The following is a 24,447-nucleotide window of genomic DNA, read 5'->3' as shown; positions in this document are numbered from 1 at the left end:
CTTTGCAAATGAGAATGTTTTTTTCAATATAATAAAGCCTGCAGCAGACACTTCGAACCTTATCTCATCTCTGCATCGGTCCTGAGGTCTGCCCACGGTGGATACTTGGGTGAGTTGGCATGATAAGTGTAAGGGTAAAGTGTGGTGGGTTGGAATGAGTTGGTACTAAGTTGGCATAGGAGCTATAAAGGGCAATGGGTGGTGAGTGAAGGGGTATAGTTTGGCCTGAAGAGTATAAAGAGCCATAGGGTGTGGTTGGGGGGCATAGGTTGGCATTGAGGGTATGAGGAGCAATGAGGACTGAGTAGGGGGCATAGTTTAGCATGGAGGATATTAGGTGACGGGGGGATGGGTGGAGGGGCATAGGTTGGCATGGAGGGTATGAGGGGTTAGGGGTGGATACAGGGCATGAGGTGGCATGGACTGTCATGGATGGGGCATGGGGAGTGTGTGGGAGAGGGGTGGGGAGGCTTCAGGGATGAGAATGAATGTTTCATGGGCCGGATTTTCGGGTGGTCAGGTGGGCCTGGTGGGCGGGCCCGGGATTGGCTGGGAAACAACCCCTGCCGTGATTGGCCCCCGATCGCGATGTCACGCCAGCTGGCCAATTAACGGGCAGCCAGCGTGAAAGACGCACTGAAAGGCCCAGCGCTGCCAGGGTGGGGGCGGGAGAAGAGCTAGTGCGGAAGTCAGTGCGGGCACGGGGAAGAGCGCGGAATGAAAGCTCCCCGAAGGCAGAGAGAGCTGCCTCAGGGAGATGAAGAATATAAAACCATCAAATAAAGATTTCTAAATGCAGAAAAAATGTCCAAACATCAGGACTCACTCACCTAAACATATGCATTATAAAGATTCTGCCCAAACATTTTAAATTTTTAAAAAATTTAATTACGGAAACCTCATCCCACCCGTGGACAAGGTTTCCTGAAAAACGCAAAGGCCGCCTGGCCAATTTGCCCACCCGCCAACCGTAAGGTTGGACGGGCAGCAAAAAAAAAATCACTGCTAATTAATACTTTAAGGGCTTTAATAGGCCTTTTAATTGTCGGCCAGCGCACTCCCGACTTTTGCGCGTGCCCGCCGACTGAAATATTGCGCGAGTGCGCGATGACGTAAGGATGCTCCCCCGACGTCATCGCACACTATTTTACGCCCGATCAGGTCAGGCACGCGCCTTGCCCGCGGGATGGAAAATCCTGCCCCCGTGTTTTCTTCTCTATTTTTAACGTTTAAGGCAGTGCTGGATTCCCAAGGCCTTTCCCCCAGCCCGCCTCCTCAGTCCTTCCAGGGTCGCCCGCCCCAACATCTAATCCAGCCCGTTAGCCTAGCCCCCAACCCCTCGTCCCCCCTAGACCGAAAACCCCACATCCCGGCAGCCGTTTTTAAAGGCCGGTCTCGCAGAGCCGGGAATCCTGACTCACGGACGAAAATCTAGGCTAAGTGAACAGGCACCACAGAAGCTACTAGAAGCTAATGCTGAGCAGCACAAGAGCAGGCATTTTGTGACTGCAGAAATATTTTGAAAGCACTTTAAATAAACCCATTGCAGACTTAGAAACTAGTGCGATCCCTACATTGCTCTGAGGCAAATCAAACGTATAAAATATACAACAATCTGGCAAACGCACGACACGCCTCATAGTTTTTCCAAGTGAGGTGGCAGTCAGGTGCTCAAGATTTGCCCTCAATGGTCCATCTGCCCACATGTCTATGATGTATTGGATGCCATCCCACTGAGCCTGCAAGTTCTGGTTGAATCAACACTCGAAGGTCCAGGCAGGTATAGTCACAGAATCACAGAATCACAGTGCAGAAGAGGCCCTTCGGCCCATCGAGTCTGCACCGATACATGAGAAACACCTGACCTACCTACCTAATCCCATTTACCAGCACTTAGCCCATAGCCTTGAATGTTATGACGTGCCAAGTGCCCATCCAGGTACTTTTTAAAGGATGCGAGGCAACCCGCCCACGCCACCCTCCCAGGCAGCGCATTCCAGACCGTCACCACCCTCTGGGTAAAAAAGTTTTTCCTCACATCCCCCCTCAACCTCCTGCCCCTCACCTTAAACTTAAGTCCCCTTGTGACTGACCCTTCAACTAAGGGGAACAGCTGCCCCCTATCCACCCTGTCCATGCCCCCCATAATCTTGTACACCTCCATCAGGTCACCCCCTCAGTCTTCTCTGCTCCAACGAAAACAACCCAAGTCTATCCAACCTCTCTTCATAACTTAAATGTTTCATCCCAGGCAACATCCTGGCGAATCTCCTCTGCACCCCATCCAGTACAATCACATCCTTCCTCTATATCTATATGGCATATTTATAGGGATGGCACCCTCACGATTATTGGCACACCGATCTTTTCATTGTTTTGCCCACTTCAGCAGTTAACTTAAACGTTTTACTGCAAATATTATATCCATTGATAACCTGTTTGTTAATTGAGTGCTTGTCTCTTGTTAACATAATTCAACTGATGTTCTTAAACTTAAAAGGGAGTCTGACAGGTGATGTATTCACTCATTAAAAATGCATGGGATTCCTTTGAAGGCATAGAACAAATCCAGAAACAAGAAGCAATTAACAATGGGGTTTACTGTTTTGTCATCCCAGGTGCATTAGTGAATGCTTGCACGGGTTGGAGCTAATACGGGTATAGATATTCACAGAAGTATTGGGAGTTGAGAGTTACCCATGGGAGCAACCTAAGATATGAGAGTTGAAATAACCTTGTGTAAGAAGAGTACAAAATATTTTTTAAAATTTACAAGGGTGCTAAAATAACCTCAACAATTCCAGGATTAATTTGTGCTGGACAGGAAATCCTTATAAACTGCTGCAGCTGTTTCATCTTATCTACACATACAATGGTGGAGACAAATGTTTGCTCTCCTTTAAACCATTGTGCATTTTGTTTAAAGAGGAAAACTAGATCATCACTAAATTAGAACAGCATTTAGCCACTTATTCTTCAATTTTGAATGGAGATTAGCAGGCAAAGTAACACTGATTGCAAGACTCAGGAGCATGCATGTGTCAAAATTGAAAGAGCTTCAATTGTAGTAGACCAAAAGAAAACCCCATTTCAACTCATTCATCATTATGCTGCATATCAGCTGTGCAAACCCCATTCTATTGGCAGCAGTGATTAAGTCACAGAAGCAATTGCAACCACGCTTTTCGCTTCAGCAGAAAACACAAACATTAGGGAGACACATCCACTCCTTCATTTGTACCATGTTTTAAACCTGCAGGCAGACAATGGTAATCCTTCCTCAACCCTCTCCCGCTGAATGTGAGATTAACTGCGCTGAAATGTAATTTGAGCATTGCAGACTAGCCCCCACAAATAGTCCCATCTGATGAAAAAAAGCGACACAGCCTAACAAGCCAAGAATTACAAAAGCAATATCGTGCAGATGCTGGCAATCTGAAAGATAAACGTTTGAAAACATGCTGGCATTTTCTGCTTTAAGCCAAAAATTGTATCCTTTTCTTCAAGGTTTTATTCCCCCACGTAACTTCGCTCAGCTGTAATGTGACCTAGGCATGGACCAGGATTTTTCCGATGGTGGACAATCCCTTCCCCACCATCTGAGGAGTCGGCGGTGAGCACATCCCTGCCGATCCTGGTGCCCCGCAGCCATTTAACGCTCCAACGGCTGGAGGTGGAACTTTCGCCCCTCACTTGGGAGGACATCCCACCTCAGAGAGCTCTGGCCAATCTGATTGGCTGGCAGTACTCTAGTCCCGCGGCACCAGAAGCTGCAGTGAACAGGACTGGGAATGCACACAGAGCCTGGAGCCTAAGGCCTGGGACTCCAAGGCCAGGTAAGTTTTAGGAGGTTTGGAGCGGGGAGGGGAGGTTTCAGGAAGATATGGTCATTTTCATAATGTTATTTGGAATTTATTGTAAAGTAGAGTTATAGTGGGGCCTGTGTCTATGTATGTGTGTGTGTGTGTCTGGGCGTGTGGGACTTAATTGAATTAAAGGCAGCTGGTCTGAAGGCTTTGATGTATCAGAAGACAAGCTAGGTTTGAAACGTTAAATAGGTAAACATGGTTGAAGTTGTAGGATGTGAGGTGTAAAAGGAAAGTTGCCATTTTTAAATAAAGGAAGTCGCTGGAGTTCAAAAGAGGAGGTGAAATGTTTCACCAGCAGGAGAAGTTAAGAAGCAGTGTGTTTATTTTTCCCAAAGATTGCCGGTAATATTGGTACTATGATAGATTTTTATTACTGGAGGAGTAAAGTCCAAAGACATAGTGAAACAATGGGAATTTGCATTCAAAGGGGAAAATATGTACAAAGGAGAGACGGCTGTGTGTAAGGGCAGACATTCTAAGATCTAACACAAGTGTGAAAAGCTTCCAGCATCTAAGCCTCAATCTGCCGTCTACAAGGAATCAAAGCTGAGAAAAACTCACTTTGAATTCGACTGTTCAGGGTATTATGTGTTACTTTGCCTGGGACTTTTAAAATCTGTGCATCTTACATTTGCCTTAATGGAGGTGTAACTGGGAGTCAGATTAACTAGGGAAGCTAAGAGTTATCATAGTAGTAATTTGTAAACCTATGTATGTGCTTAAAATCAGTTTTTGTTTATTAATAAAGGTTTAATTTAGTTTTGTAAGAAACCTATGAGACTCAGTGGTCTTATTACTACTGGACCAGAAACTTATCTATGTCAGGCGGGCCAGGCGGGAGCGGGCGCAGAGCTGTTTGCCGCCCATGATCAGCTACCTGTGCAGACAGGGGGAGGACAGAGAGTCGGGGCCTGCGCTCTTACACGCATGCATGCAAAAGAGCGCAGCAATCTCCCTGAGACACGGAGCTGAGGAGATTAAGCACATACTGAAATTTTTTAATAAAGAAGGAGAAAAATTATTTACACATGCCCCCTCATGTGACAGTGTCACATCAGCTGGGACACGTATGTCAATTTAGCAATTTTTATTTATTGTTTTATTAAACCTTCGGGAAACCTCATCCCGCCCGTGGATGAGGTTTCCTGAAAAACGCGAAGGCTGCTTGGGCTCTTCGTCTGCCTGACAACCTTTAGGTTGGACAGGCAACGTTGTTAATTATCTAAATTAATTTCCTAATGACCTTGATAGGCCTTTGACAGTTCGGTGGGCACGCAGCTTCCGCCAAGGCGCACCCACCAAACAAAAGATCTAAAGGATGCGCGGTGATGTTGGGACACACGCCCGACGTCATCACATGCCATTTTGTGCGTCGGCATGTCGGGCCCGCCCCTGCACGCCGACGGCAATATTCTGGCCTTGAATCCAAGGCACACATCTTGAAATAAATACAAATTGTAAAATAGTGGTGGCAGTTGTTTCAAGTTGCCCTCTGGAATTTGAACAACTCAGCATTCACCATCCGCTCTGCCATAACAGGAGGTGAGGCCCCCATGGGAGGTTGGGCAGGAGGATAGGGATCTCGGTATAAAGGCCGGGAGTGAGGGGAGGAAGAACCCGCAGGGGCCAGGCCTTTTGGGGTAGCACCCAATGTTGAAAGGAGGCTGCTGATGGAGGCACTCCCCCACCCCCACCCCCACCCCAACAATAATCCCACCCAAGGCCTGACCAGGGTCACTTTTCAGGCTTCTCCCGCAGCCTGAACTCCTCCCGCCAGCCTGAAAATTGAAGCTAGGCAGGAAATGGCCCTTAAGTGGTCATTAATTGGCCACTTAAGGGCCTCAATTTGGGCAAGGGCAGGGTTACCAGTCTGGGCCTCGCCCATCCAACTGTAAAATTACAGAGGGATCTGGCTGGGCGAGAGCCTGGTCGGAAGGCCATCCAAAGAATTTTACAGCCACACACACCTACAAAGCTGCTGGTGGGGATCATAAAATTCTGCCCATGGGAATTAAGTGAATTAGTAACAGGGAGAGGGAAGAAAGTGGCACAGAAGGCAATTATCTGTTCCCAACCCTTTCTGATGGCAGTCCTTGATGTCCTCCTGCCCTCCTCTACAGAACCATAGCACCAGCTCTCCACCTGTCCAACGCCCCCACTAGGACCTCCAGCACCCCAACCATGACCCTGGACTTCTCTTTCAAGAGCACAAGAATTAGGAGCAGGAGCAGGCCATTTGGCCTTTGAGCTGCTCTGCTATTCAATAAGATCGTGGCTGCTCTGATTGTGGCCTCAACTCCACTTACCAGTCCATTCCCTAAAACCCTTGACTCCATTGTCGATCAAAAATCTGTCTAACTCAGCACTGAATACACTCAATGACCCAGCCTCCACTGGTCCCTAGGAAAGAGAATTCCACAGGCTAACGACCCTCTTAGAGAAACAAATTCTCCTTATCTCAGTCTTCCCTAATCTTTAGACCGTGTACGCTAGTTCTATGCTCCCCTCAAGGGGAAACATTCTGTCAGCGTCCAGCCTCAGGATCTCATGGGGAGACTTTTCTCCCTATCGGGCGGGCAGGCTGGGAGCGGGCGGGTGTGGAGCCGATTGCCACTCGTGATTGGCTGCATGCCGTCATTTTACGTGGGCAAGCCAATTAAGGCCCGCCCGGCGTGACGTGTGTCCGGTAGCGCTCAGCACTACCTGTGCGGGCGGGGGCAGGAGGGAGAGTCGGGGCCTGCGCACATGCACGCAAAAGAGCGCAGAAATCTCCCTGAGGCACAGAGCTGCCTCAAGGAGATTAATTTCATAATGACACATTGAAAAAAAAGAAAAAACAAATTATTCAGACATGTCCCCTCATGTGACATGAGGTGGGACATGTTTATGAATTTTCATGAAAATTTTCATTGAATCAATAAAACCTTCAGGAAACCTCATCCCGCCCAATCTTAAGGTTCTGATGAAGGGTCAAACGTACTCGAAACATTAACTATGTCCCTCTCTGCAGATGCTGCCAGGCCTGCTGAGTTTTTCCAGGTATTTTTATTATTGTTTTTGTTTTGGATTTCCAGCATCCGCAGTTTTTCGCTTTTATCTTAAGGTTGGATGGGCACCTTTCTCAATTGACTTCATTGTTTGACTGACGGGCTTACAGGCCTTTGATAGTTCGGCAGGCGCACAGTCGACTCCGGTGCGCGCCCACCGAACGGAAGATGAGAATGACGCGCGGTGACTTTGGGACGCACGCCCGGTGTCACCGCGCGTCATTTTACGCATCGGCGAGCAGGGCCCTGACCCCCGTGCGCTAAACAGAAGATCCTGCCCACTATGTTTCAATAAGATCACCTCTCATTCTCCTAAATTCCAATGGATACAAACCTAACCTGTCCAACCTTTCCTCGAAAGACAACACCTTCACCCCAGGAATCAGCGGAGTGAACTGCTCCCAACGTAGTTACATCCTTCCCCCCCTCCCCACTTACTCCCACCTGAAAAATGGTGCACACTGATTTTAGCCGGACACGCCAGTCACTATTTATGTTTTATATTTGTATCTGACGGGAAGCGGAAAATGATGGAAATGATGAGCAAGTCACTCTGCACCTAAAAAGGAAGAGATTCGTTTTTCACTCCTAATGAAGGACTCCATCTAAAATACGAATTGTATCTTTTTCTATTCCAGAAGTTGTATTTGTTTGCCACACATTCCCACACATATCCCACCTAGTTATTTATTTCATTACGTCCTGCCAGAGAAGGCTAAACATTTACTGCATTTAAAAGGTCCATTGACTTGACCTCATTATTTATTAACATGAGATATTGTAAACCCATGCAATGGACCTGCATCAACCAACACCACTTAATTATAGCCTTGCTTACTGGGGGAGGTTGAGTTTACTCAAACTACTTTAAACCACTGTCATTTTATGCCCCAGTGGTTTCATTTTATGTTACTTAAGGGGGAAGGTGGTAGATAAACAGTGATTGGAACTGTCAGTTTAAGGCCAATATATTCTGTTACAGATGACATGAATTTGGATGTATTTTGAGTTTATTTTTATTCTTTCCAGCAAATAAACTTCACTTTTCCTCCCGACAGATTTTCAGCAAGATCAAAGCCCAGGTTTTCACTCCCGTGTTGGGTGCGCAGAGAATCCCCAGCTCTACAAACCTGGTCTTTCAAACAGGCCAGCCTGGGCGGAAGGCTTGCCTCTGTGCTCCAGCACTTTGTTTAAGTTATTTTTAAAAAAGATTAAAGCCTCACCCCCCCCCTCACCTTCCATGCCCCATCCATGCCAACATACATCACCTCATGCCCCCACCCATCCCCCCCCTCATGGCCCTTCATACCCCCTATGCCAACCCTTGCCCCTCTACCCACCCCCATGGCCCCTCATAACCCATATGTCCCCGTCCCCCCCCCACATTCTCATGGCCATTTATAGCCCTTATGCCAACTTAGCGCCAACTCAATTGGCTGGACGGCCAAACTGGATCAGATTGGTGCCAACAGCACGGGGTTCAATCCCGTACCAGCTGGGGTGGATGCAGGACCTGCCGCCTTGCCCTCCCCGTGGTGGGTCTCAGTGCTGTGGGCTGGACCCCGCCTTGCCCTCCCCGTGGTGGGTCGCAGTGCTGAGGGCTGGACCTGCCTTAGGGCAGGGAACTGAAGAAGAAGAAGGTAAGTGCCCATGGATTGTACTGATAAGGTGATGAAATGGGACGTTACAACATGCTCCCGAGTTCCTGGGATAGGAAAAGAATTTTAAAAAAACGAGTGTTTATTTCCTTTCGACTCCCTTTCTGGCTCCCTTGATTATCCTCTGTCCCATCACACAAAAAGTTACAGCTGATAAGAATCACAATTGTCTTAAGTGTCTGTAACTAAGTTTACTTCAAGATGTGGGAATAAACAGACTCTGTAATGAGGGGTATGGAACACTCAGTTATTTATCCCAGGAAGAATAGGTCCCAGATCTCCAGTCGTGTACACTTGCGGAATAAACTAGATATTCCCCTGGTGCCCATTGTGTATTCTCGAGGCATCTGCCCCATTTTAAATTAGAATCCATTTCACCACCAACACAGTTAAAGCTTAGTATTTGTGTTAGGACTTAACACTGATGAAAACTGACAGAGAATCACAGTTTGCAAATTTGAATTGAGAAACAAACATAGCGACATTTAGCACAAGTTTATTTACACTCAGCCAGTTTGACACAGATACTAAATCATAATTAAGGTATTCTGAGATGCTGCCAGTATTTTTATTTGACAGGTGAGCCTCAAAGGTTTGATATTTGATGTCTGAAGGCTGTAGAACTCAGCAAATTACTTACATTTATTATAAAAAATAATGTGGCTGTACATGTAGTAACGTGGATGTGTGTACGATATATAATGCTCACGCGCTGGCTGGGATTTTTTTGGCCCCGCCACCAGTGGGCATCGTTGCGGGCAGGACGGGAAAATTTGGAGGGCCCTTTGATGCAATGGTGTAAAGTAATGTTTCCCTTCCTCCTTTTTGGACTCTTCTGTACCAAACATTCTGTTCAGCTGATAGGATGGATAAGCAACCTGTTCCCAGGGCTCAGTAAATGATCGCTATAATATGCACAGTATAGGCCTTGGTAGTGTAAGTTGGGTATTATGACCGGAACTGATTCCAAGGTGAAATGGACTCCACCAGGGAAATCTCCTGCTGTTTTGTTCTGGGCGGGGTCAACCCGGGTAATCATGGATTTGGAATGTATTTACATTATAACTCCAGCCAAAAGCAAAATTATATTGTGTCAGTGATACAGTTGCAATGCAATCACCACCTTCTCTCTCTCTATTATAACAATGACTGTGCTTCAGAAATACTTTATTCAAGATAAAGTTGTTTGGAACATCTGGCGGCTGTGAAAGGCACTATATAAATGCAAGTCTTTTTGGCTTTATTGGAATATACCAGTTTTCTGCCCCTGCCTTTCCCTAATGATCCAACTGAGAAAAATACTCTCTATGTAAAGCGTCGCGTGGACAATCATGAATTCATTGCCACAGAAGGCTGTGGAGGCCAGGTCATTGAGTGTATTTAAGACCGAGATAGATAGGTTCTTAATTGGTAAGGGGATCAAAGGTTACGGGGAGAAGGCGGGAGAATGGGGTTGAGAAACTTATCAGCCATGATTGAATGGCGGAGCAGACTCGATGGGCCGAATGGCCTAATTTCTGCTCCTATGTCTTATGGTCTTATGGTCATACATCTTCTCACTCTACGACGTAGAGTGAGTTCACTCACTGGTGGCTGAGCTACCGCCAGGCCCCATGAAATTATATATTTCAACACTTGTGTTCCTACCGTTAGGAGCAGCGGATGCAATTGGCACAAATTCGGGTAAAAGATCCCCCCATCGTGGACAGAGTAGAAGCAACCTGAATCCTGAACAGGCGGTGGAAATGAAAGGCTAATGGAGCTTGTGCCACATTCACTGCTTCAGGTTCTATTAGGCAAATTGTTCTGAGATGAATGGTCACGGAATCGGGAAGTAAATCGAATTGCCCCCACTGCCCTCCCCAACCCTTATTTTATCTAATTCTGGTAAACAATTAAGAAGGACAAGTGGGTGCTCAAAAAGCTGATGGATATCTTTGGAAATACATAGATTTGAGACTTTGCAACAACTGCGCCATTCTGTTCATGGCTTTTGTGTTAGTTGGCGAAGAACGGCACCTGTATTGCCAACTTTCTGAATCCTACTGGCACAGCCCTGTGAAGGAGCATGCCAGCCTCTAGTGCTGGTACGAATAGTAAAATATCAATTGTGAATGGTGCTGGCAAGTTAGCGTAAGAGCACATTTGAGGAAGCAACATAAAGTCAGCTTCCTTGGCTTGTTGTGAGATACACAAGATCAGAGTTACTGGGGTTTAGGGCGTTAAGTTTATGGAACAAAACAATAAGATCAGCGGTGTCTCTTAGACTAACTTCATTTTTTTTTAATGGCATAGTTTCCCAAATTGATATTTAAGATATCTCTAATAAATATAAATGTATTTATGCAATAATATATATATAATATATTGGCCGGGATTTCCCAGCCTCATCGCAGGTGAGGCGACGACGCCCCAGGCAGAAGCCCGTTGACCTGTGGCGGGACCGGAAGATCCCGGTGGGCGGGCGGGCGAGTGTGGAAAATCTTGCCCATTGGCCCTGAACTTCCAAGGAGCAGCGATAGGAGTCGGTCTGCCACTCTGCTCCGATTTTTTTACCTTAAAATCCAACCACCCCTTTCTCGCCCGACGTTCTGACACAGGCCGGTTGAGAACTGCCCAGCGCACAGGGTGCCCGAGGCCTTGTGTCCAGGGCTGCAGAGCCAAGAGGGAAGGAAGCCACCTCTCCCTTTTTTTTTACGGCACTGGCTGCCGTAAAGAAGGTGAGTTTAAAGTTCCGGCCAATTTGAGGATGGAAGGAGAGGATAGGTTTGTGAGGTAAGTGGGTAGGATTGGGTATGGGGGGGTGAGGGGGTGGGTGGGCATCAGTTGGCTGGGGGGAGTGTCAGGTAGCTGGTCAGGGATTCGGGTGGTTGGTGAAGGATTCAGGAGTTTGGGGGAGGACCAGGTGGTTGGGGGGGGTTGGGGTTGCCGTGTGGTGGGGTATGGGGGGTCAGGTGGTCGGGCGATGTGGGGGTGGGGGTTGGGTGGTCAGTGGCGGGAGTTGGATGGTCAGTAAGGGGTAGGAGTCGATGGTCAGAGGGGGAGTCAGGTGGTTATTGGGGGTTAGGGTTCGGGTTGGGTGTGTGTGGGAAGGTGTGGGTCAGTTGGGGAGTGTGTTGGATGGTAGGAGCAGATTCGGGCGGTTGGGGGGTGTTGGGTTATGGGTTGTGTGGGTCGGGTGGTCGGGGAGGATTGTGTGATGTGGGGTTGAGGTGGGGGTTGGGTGGTCAGTGTGGGGGTGGAGGTCAGGTGGTTGGTGGACGGGGTGGAGACCAGGTGGTCAGTGGGTGGGGGGGGGGGGCGAGTTTTCAGTGGGATGCGGTCCGTTGTTCAGTGAGGGACAGGTATTGGGGCAGTGGGGCTGGGTCTTCGGGGTGGTTCGGTTAGCCAGTGGGGGTCAGGTCGTCAGGAGGGTCCAGTGGGAAAATTGGGGTGTAGTTGCACGGAGGTATGAGGGGTTAGTGAGGGGATGGAAGATAGACAGGGTGGTCCTGTGGGGGGCCGGGGGAGTGGGGAAAGTCCCATCCCAGGGTGGTGGGGTCAGTACTATCGTTACCCAGAAGTTAGAAGTGGTTTTAATTCTTCTAACCGTTTCTGGGTAACTATTCTGGTAAGACAGCTAGAACCATCCACAGTTTGCGATTGCATCATATTTTCAAATGGTTCTGATTGTAAGGCAATTGTCCAATGGAAGTCTGAACTTCCCCGGTAATTGCCAGGCAATCCTTACCTGGGGATTTCCTGGGGGGTGGGGTGGTTCTCCTGCACATCTTTGGGGTACCCCCGGTTATGATGCCCCAGAGCTATATATATAATATATATTACTTGTATTATTATTACTATTTGCAGGAGTTCCTCAGGATAGTGTCCTAGGCCCAACCATCTTCAGCTGCCTATTAAGTGATCTTCTCTCCATCATAATGTCAGAAGTGGGGATGTTCACTGTCGTTTGCAGAATTTTCAGCACCATTCGTGACTCCTCAGATACTGAAGCAGTCTGTGCCCATATGCAATCATTCAGGCTTGGGTTAATAAGTGGCAAGTAACATATTCGTGCCACACAAGTGCCAGGCAATGACCATCTCCAACAAGAGAGAATCTAACCATCCTGACTTGGAAATATATCGGCCGTTCCTTCACTGTCGCTGGGTCAAAATCCTGGAACTCCCTCCCTAACAGCAATGTGGGTGTACTTACACCATAGGGACTGCAGCGGTTCAAGAAGGGGGCTCACCACCACCTTCTCAAGGACAAATAGGGATGGGCAATAAATGCTGGCCTCACCAGCGATGCCCACATCCCGTGAAAGAATAAATTATTTTTAAATTGTGCCTGTTTTAATTGGGTTTCATGTAATTGCTGAGATGACCAAAGGACAATCGAAGGCTGTAAGAGTCTGCAGTAGAGCCTGAGGAAGAGGAGATGGGGAAATGAGGTCTTGTTATGTTTGATTTTGGGTACAAGAGCAGTGTTGTAGTGCTCCAAGAATCGGCCGCGTTATTTATTCCAATCTGCACATTGTATTTTTTCAAATAAATTTTGCTCATGCTTGAGTTTCACAAAGTGCAAGGAAAATGCAAAGGGATCATTAAAAAAAGCCAAGGAAAAGGACGTGGTTATCGTCAGGAGAAGCAAACTCGGAGGTACAAAATTGAACTGGTCATTAATTTGCGGAACAGATTGCTACTTGGCAATTGCTGATTCATACATCATAGAAGCAAGAGGGAGCATGCCCTGTACACAGAGTGACCAACTGTTTGGGCAAGATGAGTTTTAAAATTTATTCAGATCTTCGGGTGTGACTGACTGCAATGTTAATAATGTTTCTTTCAGGTCCATAATGGCAGTTAATACAATTCATGCCTGAAGTAGGTAACAAGAAGCTATTAGCCAGGCCAATGTTGAAATAGTCACAGCCAACCCTTGAGTTTTCACTTTTACTGGTAGACCCAAGTCATCGGATAAGACATGGGGCAAAGAAATAGCGAGTTCGATCTTGTGAATCAATGATCACCAGGATAAAGTCGAATCTGAAGCCATTCTGTTCAAATGTAATAGGTTTATGTCAGTGATAAGTCTAAAAATATTAATAATTTATGAAATGCGTGAATGATATTCAACATACAACATAGAAAATCTATTACCCAAAAGCACGGAGATTTTTTACTGTCCTTTTTAGTTCTACAGCAAAGAATATATTGAAATCATTAATAGTCCTGGTATTTAATGACTAAAGCATACATTTATTTAATCAAAGTGGTTTTGAGATATCAAAAAGATTTGGATAAATAAAAGTTTGGATAGCCAACTGTGAGCATTCAAAGAACAAATCGAGCTGGATGCCAAATCACAGAGCATTCAGCAATTTTAATCAGAAGTCAGATAACCAGAAACTTCCTCCATCCAGAAGAGCTAAAGAAATATGCTGGTGGTAAAAATACAACAATGAAGCTCCTTTGCTCCAGCTCTTTCATTCAAAATTCTGACTTGGATTTCACCTTTGCCTGAATAGCACTAGGTAGGTCTTTGCAGGCAGTAGTTCCAGAATTTCCCAGTTTTGGTAGGACCCACCACATCAGAATCCTTAGGGAAATTTTAACATGGATGAATGAATGGGATTGGGTGTGTGTTGGGAGGGACGGGGCAAAAATGCCAAGCGTATCGGTCTGCTCGCTCCCAACCTGTTGGCTTCCTGGATTTATTGAGGCAGGACAAGCCACAGGCAGCCAAGACGCTCTCAGTGAGTGAGTTGGTATGATAATGTGTTAATTGGGTTGGAAGTCTGGGATATAACCTGGTTTGCAGCTTTAACAGTGGCCAACTGCAGTTCCAGGGCCTTGGGAATCTGAGATGGGAAAGTGAGGACAACCTCAGGAGAAGGTTAAGTGTCTTCACATCGCTGCCTGTGGGCCAGGAGGAGCAGAAATGCTTCTCCCGATGTTTCCTCTCACCACCCCCCGCCCCCCCCCTCCACCCACTCCATCCCCAAGATCCCCAACCATCAGACCCAAATCTCTGGGTTTCCTGTGCACTGTCAGCCCTGCCACTACCTGCTCCCAGCATGTTGGCAAGTAAAAATGCCCCCCCCCCTCCCCCTTTATCCGCTGGGAGGGCTTTAGGTTTTTTTTCTCCTTCTCTCAAGTCAGGCAGAAATGGAAATGTCTCTACTGTTGTTGCTGAGTTAAGGGCCTGACCTTATACAAGTACCTGACATCTACCTAATTTCATCAACTGGAAATAATTCTGGTTCCAACAGCAGCTCCAAATTGCAAACAAGATGGAAGCCTAGACCTTTATACATTGGAATGATTTAATACTTAAAGTATTAAACAAGTAATCTGAATTTGAATAAAGTACAGAGATACGCTAATCCACTTAAGGAAGCAAAAAGGAAGCCCTTGTGAGTTTCCTCCATCTATCAACCTTGAGGTTTGACTTATTATACCCTCTTTATTTCTCTGCTGCAAGCACGACAACTCCTTTTGCCTTTTTGTTCCATGACACCATTGTCATTTAATCACTCCTGTCCTCTACCCTATCCCAGATCTTCCCTTTTTGTTCTGCACCTCCCCTTCCCCCTTTCGATGGCTTACAACCCATCACTTTTATACTTTCTTTCAGTTCCGAAGAACTTTATATTGACTCAAAACGTTAATTCTGTTTCCCGCTCCACAGATTGCTGCTAGATCTGCTGAGTATTTCCAGCACTTTCTGTCTTTTTTTTCAGATTTTTATGCATATATAATATGTGCATAAGTCATTGAAGGTGACAGGACAGGTTGAGAGAGCAATTACTAAAGCATACAGTGTCTGTTGGATCCTGTGGATCCTCGTCGCCAGTTTGTTATGAGTGGTGGCTGATTCAGCGCTGTAGACAGAGTTGATCAACAGACACTTCTTAGGTAGAAACTTTATGTTTATCTACTAAGGTATTCAGCAGCAACTATACATGTGCTTTTACTTCAAACCCTATCTCCACACTACTAACTACGAACTAAAGAGGTAGCCCACGCTACTCTCCTATTGGGTACTAAAGATCATGTGATCTTCCTTAACAAGCATTATTCTTGAAGGTATGTTACACGCTAAATAAAACCATAATTACCACATCCCTCCCCCTTTACTCGGAGATACATTTTATATTTACAAGTACAATTTTCTCAAGACAGCAAAATGTTTACACTGGTAAATAATTTACAAGTTTAGTCTTTCTGGGGGTTTCCTTATGCATGTAGAATGTCTCAGCTCTACAACTTCAGATGCTTTGTCAGGGACCTCCTTTCCTGGGGTTGCCTGAACATAGGGTGCTTCAGTGGGCACCTGCAGTTCTGTTTCCTCAACTCTTACAGGAACATCAGGCATGTCTGTCCTGGGTTGAGTACTCTTAACAGGAATCGCTGACCCGCTTGTGAACACTGATAGAATCAATTTTTGGTGATCTGTTTCTCTCTTCCTTAGATGATCCACTTGTCTTTGTATGACTCAGCCTTCCACCTCCACGTGGTAAGACAGAGAGAGGTCCAGCCACTGCACTTATTTCACCCGGTAACCACTTCGGTCCTTCTCCAAAGTTCTTCACATTTACCGTATCTCCTACAGTAAATTTCCTGTCACAACTATGCCAGTCGTGTCTAGTTTTCTGACTTCCCTGACTCCTTTCCACCTTCCCCACTAAATTTGGCTTTAATAAGCTCAATCTCATCCTGAGACAGTATTTCATCAATAACTCCACAGGTGTGACACCTGTTGTTGTGTGAAGGGTGGTCCTATAATGGATAAGGAAGCGTGCTAGCTTGGTTGCTAAGAAATCTCCAGTTAGTTTCTTCATGCCTGACTTGAATGTTTGAACTGCCCTTTTAGCCGGTCCATTTGAGGAAGGGTGGTACGGTGAAGCTTTTACATCAGCGATACCGTTGAGGCTGATAAACGGTTGAAACTCAACCCTCGTAAATGCTGTGTCGTTATCAGATACAACCACTTCTGGTAGTCTGTTAATGGCAAAACTTTGACTTAGCTTGTCAATTGTAGCAGAAGATGTTGGTGACTTTGCCTCATACATGTCCATCCATTTTAAGTGGACATCAACAATGAGCAGAAACATTGTCCCCATGAAAGGTCCCACATAGTCAATGTGTAACCGCTGGTCTTGCTGGCCACTCCCAAGGGTGTAATGGAGCTGTCACTGGTAACTTTTGCAATTGCTGACATTGCACACAATTCTTCACTAAACTCTCTACTTCACTATCCATCCCAGGCCACCATAGATAGCTGCAAGCTATGGTCCTCATTTGGGATATGCCTGGATGTGCACTGTGTAGTTCAATTAATAATGGCTTTCTTCCGTTTGGAGGGACTATCACTCATGCTCCCCACAGTAAGAGGCCATCTTGGCTGGTTATTTCATGTCTTCTGTTGAAGTACAATTTCATTTCATCAGATACAGGCTCCTGTGACCAACCATGGAGCATTTGTTCTCATACTTGAGATAGGACTGGGTCCCTACTTGTCCAGTCTCTGACCTGTCGAGCACATACCAGCGAGGAATCTAAGAAATTTAACAATTAAACAAGTTCCTGTGGAACTGGGACATGCTCATCATTTTCTTGTAAAGGCAAACGACCCAGTGCATTGGCATTTGCGATTTGACTGCCAGGCCTATGTACGAAAGCATACTCGTATGCTACTAGGATTAAGGTCTTATTTGTGTTTCTGTGTCTTCTTTCTACATGCCTTCTTCTTTCTAGCGCTGACTTTAATCTTGGCTTTTTTACAACTTCAATATTGGCCAGACTACTCTCAGATTCAAGCTCAACTTGAGTGAGCTCAGTGGTTGAGCCTCCCAAAATTTCATTATCTGTCTGCTTCTTAGAAAATTCTGCGATTCTTTGCAGTCTCTTGGCTGCAAAGTCTCTTTGGCTTCATGTAGCTGATTCTTCAGCTCTTCCATCTCTTTTTTGTATTTGTTTGCTGCCTTCTGGAAAATTGAGCATGTTGTGTCTTCTCTGCCAACTCATCCTTCAGTTTATTCAGAGAGGTGTTGAATTCTTTCTGTTTCTCTTCATACTTTTCCAGAAGCACAAACTTAGACCTGAGGGCATCTTGTAGCGTGTGAAAGTCTTTCAACAGGTTTTCTTTTTCCTTTCGAAGGTTGCTCACCTCGTCTTGAATTCTGTCATTAAGCATGGTCTCTTTGCGTTCCTTCTGCTGTTCTTCCAGGGTTTTGACTTAAGACAGCCTACAATTCTTCAGGTTGTTGAGTCCTTACACACTCCTTTCCCAAAAGAGGGACACTTCCAGCTTCCTTTTAGAATCTCAGTGGCCACTCAAGGTTGACTTCCCTTAGCCAGTTTCGCCCTAGGAGGTTTGGTGCTCTGCCTCTCAATACCGATTGGCTTCCATAATGGGCAGTTACTCTACTTATGCCTTTGACTTGAATGTCTTCACCCACGTATGTTTTTAGTTTGGCAGCAGTTTCTTCTAAACTTAATTGATGTTCCTCATTATTCCGATATCTGAAGGTATGTTCGCCAATTATGTAGTGGAAGCTTCCATTCTAACAGGTCTGCCATTTACTTTCACTGTTGCAAATATTTGTTCTGTCTTTCCAACCTTCAGATTAAACAATGGGTGAATATCTAAATTTGTTGTTTCAGGCTCTTCCACGTTGTAGATCTCACTGGGTTTTTTTCTTCTGTTTAAAAGCCTGCTTGAATCTTTCCTTGCACCGTCTCATTGTATGTCCATTTCTGCTGTGACAATAATAACATTCGATTTTTTTAAACGTCAATTGTTATAAGACTGCATGTTTCCACCTCCATTGTAATTATTCTTTGTTTTCGCTGCTAAGTCATTTTTTTCTCATTTTCCAGCCAGCGGGAGCTGTTACCCACTTCTCGGGAGGGTCTTGTGTTTTCCTGCCCTTTGCGGCTGGGGTTTCCTGCCTGATGTTGAGGACGGCGCCGTTTTGCGCTCCCTGTATGGCTTTTGAATCTCTCACTGCGCTTTCCATGGCCAGCGCTATCTCCAGTGCCTTCTTAAAATCCAAATTCGTTTCGGTCAATAACCTCTTCTGAATCATGTCCTCATTCACATCGCACACTAAACGTTCCCTGAGCATGTCATCTAGAGATGTACCAAACTCACAATATTCCATTAACTGCTTCAGACTTGCCACATAACAAGCATCTGCCTCCACCGGGGCTCTATTTCTCAAGTTAAACTTGAACCTTTGCATCGTTACCGAGGGCTTTGGTTCATAATGACCCCTCACGAGGTCCAGCAATTCATCAACACATTTCGAATCTGGGGCACTGGGTGCTCTCAAACTGCAAATCAAGCCGTAGGCTTTATTCCCACATGTAGTTAAGAGGATTGCCCGCCTCTTCTCTTCCCCCATAATCTCATTTGCTTTGAAAAAGAGCGTAATGAGACCAATGCAATGAGACCAATCATCCGTAGCTGGATCAAAAGGATCAGTTCTTCCGAATTGCGGCATTCTGAGAGGGAATTACTTCTTCAATTCAAATGAAACTTCTACTTACAATTACTGGGCGAGGTACAATGCTGATTTCTTTTCAACGTGATTTCTTCTGTTTAATCTTGTTTTATCCTCATCGCCAGTTTGTTGTGAGTAGTGGCTGAGTCAGTACTATAGATAGAGTTGATCAACTGACATTACTTAGGTGGAAACTTTATGTTTATTTACAAAGGCAACTATACGTGTGCTTTAACTTCGAACCCTATCTCCACACTACTGACAACTAACTACAGAGGTAGCCCACGCTACTCTCCTGTTGGGTACTAAAGATCATGTGATCTTCCTTAACAAGCATTATTCTTAAAGGTATATTACACACTAAATAAAAGCATAATTCCCACAATATCCTAGGCTTTATTAATAGGGCCATAGAATACAAGAGCAAGGAGGTTATGTTGAACATGTATGAAACACTAGTTCAGCTTCAGCTGGAGTATTGCTTCCGGTTTTGGAAGGATGTGAAGGCACTGCAGGGAGTGCAGGAAAGATTCATGAGAATGGTTCCAGGGATGAGGAATTTCAGATATGAAGATAGATTGGAGAAGTCAGGACTATTATCCTTAGAGAAAAGAAGGCTGAGAGGAGATTTGATAGAGGCATTCAAAATGATGAGGGGTCTGGACAGAGCAGATAGGGAGAAATTGTTCCCAGGCATGAAAGGATCGAAAACCAGAGGGCACAGATTTAAAGTAAATGGCAAAAGAAGTAAAAGCGACATGAGGATAGATTTTATCACACAGTGAGAGGTTAAAGTCTGGGATGCGCTCCCTGAGTGTGTGAAGGAGGCAGGTTCAATTGAAGTAATGAAAAGGAAATGGATTATTGGCTGAAAGGGAAGCATGTGCAGGGCCATGGGGAGAATGGGAGACTGGCGCCAAGTGAATTGCTCATTCGGAGAGCTGGTGCAGACACGATGGGCAAAATGGCCTCCTTCCGTGCTGTGACAATTTTGTGATTCTGTTTCCGGCAGCCACAGTATTTTGCTTTTATTTCAAATACTTGGTTGCTTTGCTGCATTGTTGCTTTTACATGAAACACCAAGTTGATGACATGCCGAGCATTCACACTTGCAGGTACATTGGCAATGGCAGACACATAGTCAATGCAGCACAAACCTGCAAAAGCGTAACTGACTCACTAAAATCGTTCCAGACATGACATAAACTAGCAACGTAATTTTGGATACTTGTGGATCTACAGTATTAAATGATGCTATCTGATAATGACGAGAAAAGTTTGAAACATCATGTAGGACTTGGAAATTATGGAATAGAGTGAGGGAAAGGCTATCACCAAAAAACATCAGATTGGCAAAGCTTATTGTGATTAATTGACCAGATGTTAAACATAATACTTTATAATTACTTAAATGCTTGCTGCAGTAATATGTCATGTTTCCAGTTCTAATCATTATCTCTTGCTTGTTAAATAAAAAGTCTACGACTGTTCTTCTAATGGAAGGGATTTTTATTTTTACCTACTTTCTAAAAAACAAAGAATAGAAAAATGATGGACACTTGCCTTGTGCTCATCAGCATCACCAAATTTAGCAAACACATCTGTCAGAACCTTCAGGACATGTGAAAAAAATAACTGTAATTAAAGTGTAACATGAAAAGGAAAAGTTTGCTGTGCAATTTGAAATTGCTCAGTGTCTGCTGGTGTTGTCCTTTTAAATAAAACCCAGTCAGTACCAGAGCAGCCATCATCTAATTAGGTGAACATCTGTTTTTCAGTCTCAATGCCTTCACTGAGTCTCGTTCCCCAAGCACAGCTGTCAAGGTCTGTCACAGCTGTCCGAGGAAGAGATTGAGGAATCAGAGGGACTAAAAGCACGTATAATCGTGTCATGGAACTGGGACCAGACCGTGAAATAAATGCAACTCACAGTGCGTGAAAAACTTGACACAGTCATCAAAAAGACCATATTGTGGCAATCAATCAAGTGTTCTTACATTGTCGAAATGGATACACATGCAAGGTCATGCATGCCCAGATTCAGGAATTCTGCCGAAAGAATCATAGGGAAACCAAGAAATTTTAATCTGCGTCGTGTTACAAAATAGGACAGAGTGTCAGTAACCCAGTGTGAATTTTAATTACGCAGGTGGATCTCAGTTCAGATTATCCTCAGATCATCAACATAACCCTTTATCATTATCATGACTTCAATGAGAAAGAACGTTGCATGTGGCGTGAATTTGTTACCAGCCCGTTTTCTGCTATCACCCAAAACTAATTTCAATCCCATCATGTAAAAACAAGTTATTTAATCTTGGAGAAGGAGAAGTTGAAGCCTATTGCCTAGCTAGTGATGGTAGAATCGTGTCTAACATAGTGACTACAGAATTATAGATGGTGGACATGAAAACATTTGTAGACCAGTTTGTCTTGCATTCCTACTCAGAGAATCTATTTTTCTATTCATTCATGGAATATGGCAGTTGCTGGCAAGGTCAGCATTTATTACCCACCCCTAACCGTCCTTGAGAAGGTGGTGGTGAGACACCTTCTTGAACTTCTGCAGTCCACGTGGTGTAGGAGCACCCACAGTGCTGTTAGGGAGGGAGTTCCAGGATTTTGACCCAGCGACAATGAAGGAACGGCAATGCAGTTCCAAGCCAAGGTAGTGTCTGTTGCTCTTGTCCACCTAGCTGGTAGAGGTCACAAGTTTAGAAGGTGCTTTTGAAGGAATCTTGGCAAGTTGTTGCAGTGCATCTTGTAGATGGTATGCACCGATTAGCATCAGGGTGATGCTGGTGTGGTGGTAATCTCACTGGTATTGTAATTTAGAGGCTGGGGCTAATGCTCTAGGGTATGGGTTCAAATCCCACCATAGCAGCTGGGGAGTTTGAATCCCATTAATAAATTGTAGAATTAAAAACTAGTCTCAGTGATGGTGACTGTGAAGCTGTTGTTGATTGTTGTAAAAACCCATCTGGTTCACTAATGCCCTTAAGGGGAGGAAATCTGCCATCCTTATGTGATCTGGCCTATGTCTGACTCCAGACCCACAGTAATGTGGCTGACTCTTAACTGCCCTCTGAAATGGCCTAGCAATCACTCAGTTCAAGGGCAATTAAGGAATGGCAGTGAAGTCCACATCCCATGAAAGAATAAAACACACTAAGTAGCATCTTAATGGGTTAAAAATTTATAACTTTTCTCTAGTTTACTGCATGTTTGAATTTGAAAGTGATGGCATGAGGCATTCTTTTTGCTATCATTCATGGAGCAAAAGTTGTAGTACTTTTGGGATTTTTTGAGCTTCCTTCATATATTCTGGTTTATGTGAGATTCCATACATCTACTTAAACTTTTGTTGTTGAAAAAGTTGCCTAGCTGGGCTGGAGCGTGTGTGCATGTGTGAGTTAGAGTATTTTAATGAATGGTAAATTAAGGAGAAGACCATCATCTAAAAGTAGCCTTGCCAAGTCTCACACAAAAACATTGGGCGTACATTGCTGTTCCTTTATCATCACGTGACCAATATCCTGCAACTTCCTATCTAACACTATTATGGGAGCACCATCAGCATTGGACTTCTTCACTGGTTCAAGAAAATAGCCCACTGCCACCTTGTCAGGACAATGAGAGCGGGCAACAGAAGTGTGACCTGTCATACGTGGCCCAGATCTAAAGATGCAAAAAAAACCATTCTGCTTCACAACTGAATCCATGGAGTACAATTCAGTAATGGAATGTTGATCCTTATTTTCCACTGTATGTAGAATCACTCTTTTAACATTACAGGTGGATTTCACTTCCATTTAGAAACACGGCTGCAAGCCTCTACAATTCCGAGTTGCAGAAACAATTTTAACATATCCGTACTGTCCCTGATTTTAGTTCCGCAACTGGCTGGGACCATGGGGGTGGGATCTGATAGAGCAGGAAGCCAGAAGCAGGTGCAATGCATCAATCAATTTATTGATTCAACCACCTCATTATAAATTTACTTCAGGCTTTCCAGTCCAAACAGAGGCAGCGGATGAGATGTGGACCCAAGTGATGTGACCTCAACTGCAGTGTTTAAAGGGACACTCCAAACAAGCAACCTGAAGGAGTTTGGGGTTGGGGACCAAAGAGGAGGAGGTGCCAGAATGGAGTCCAGATGGTCAATGGCTTCACTTCATTTCAGTGATGCCTCCCTGTATGTGCTGTTGGGGCTATGAGGAGTCGGAGAGAGATACATTTCCCTGCCAATGGGAGGATGAAGCCTGCAACGGATCCAACGAAGGCTTGGTTGGAGGTAGCAGAGGAGGTTAGCAGCAGGAGGGTAGCAGCATGCTTCTGGATTCAGTGCAGAAACCACTTGAATGACCTGAGTAGGTCAGGAGAGTACGGCACATTAAATTACATCCTGCTGTGTGCATCACTCCACCCCCTCACTCTGTCTTGTCAAGCCTATTTCAGCAAATCTCTCCTTACACTTACTTATCTTGTAGGTGCGCCCATCCTTTCCTTCTTATGCAATTCCTCACATCCCCACCTGTCTACCCACCACTCCTACATCCTTATGTAATATCAGGCCTCTCCCTGATAGGCACTCTCACCTAAAGCTCTCCATCCATCAGATGAACAAGTGCCAGTCACTCACATCTCTTCTTTCCCTCTTTGCAGGACAAGTGACCTCAGAAGATAAGGGTGGAGAGAGAACCGGAGAGGGCCCCTCCAAACATCTTGTAGCTGACAAGCACAGAGGAAGAGGCACTGGAGTTTGGTGGAGTTTCAGTGTCTCTGGCGTTGGAGATGGGCAGCACCCAGCTACCTGCTTACACAATTAATTAGAAGCCACCTCCATGTCATACAGCACTCAGTGAATGAAATATCATAATGATAACTTGCAACATATTCCTTGTGTCACGACCAGTCCCCGGGCGAGGTTCCTCCAATTTGTTATGATCCCAGATGAGGTACCCCACATTGTTATGCTCCTCAGTGAGGAGGGACGAACTGGCTCCCCTTCTTTATTCAACCCCCACGGTTGGTCACAACAAGGTTAATTTAAAAAGGATCCCTTCCCTCGTGGATACCTTTTCCCAGTCCAAATGTATTTACGTTTTATACGGAGCCAATTTAACCAGGCTGTCTTGAGTCGAAGAAAGAGTGAGTTTATTAGTCACTAAACGCGAGGACAAATAATAAAAATGCAACACACATACACACAGATTAGAAAAGAGGAACTGAGTCCAAAAATAAAAGTTAAAAAAGATACACAAATCAGTCCTTTGGCTTGTCTGTGAGGAGTAGGTGGTGAAACGTTGTGGCCATTAAGTTGGGTGATTCCGGTAGCACTGACTTTGGCAGTTAAGCAGTTAGTTTGGAGATTCTTG

General features: G+C 45.2%; 1 long non-coding RNA gene across 1 annotated transcript in view; it reads left to right on the top strand.

Moving 5' to 3' along the window:
• The window catches only part of LOC144695416 (uncharacterized), a 43,014-nt gene extending 19,198 nt beyond the window's left edge, over positions 1 to 23,816 (top strand). The window contains exons 2-3 of the long non-coding RNA XR_013579963.1: positions 45 to 109; positions 23,735 to 23,816. This is a non-coding gene — a long non-coding RNA (uncharacterized LOC144695416). The remainder of the gene's footprint in view (positions 1 to 44; positions 110 to 23,734) is intronic.
• Positions 23,817 to 24,447: the final 631 nt, after the last annotated feature.

This window comes from Cetorhinus maximus, chromosome 21, assembly GCF_964194155.1.
Source record: "Cetorhinus maximus chromosome 21, sCetMax3.hap1.1, whole genome shotgun sequence".
NCBI lineage: Eukaryota > Metazoa > Chordata > Chondrichthyes > Lamniformes > Cetorhinidae > Cetorhinus > Cetorhinus maximus.
Note: the sequence above shows the minus strand (reverse complement) of the source record. Positions and strands in the feature narration are given on the sequence as shown.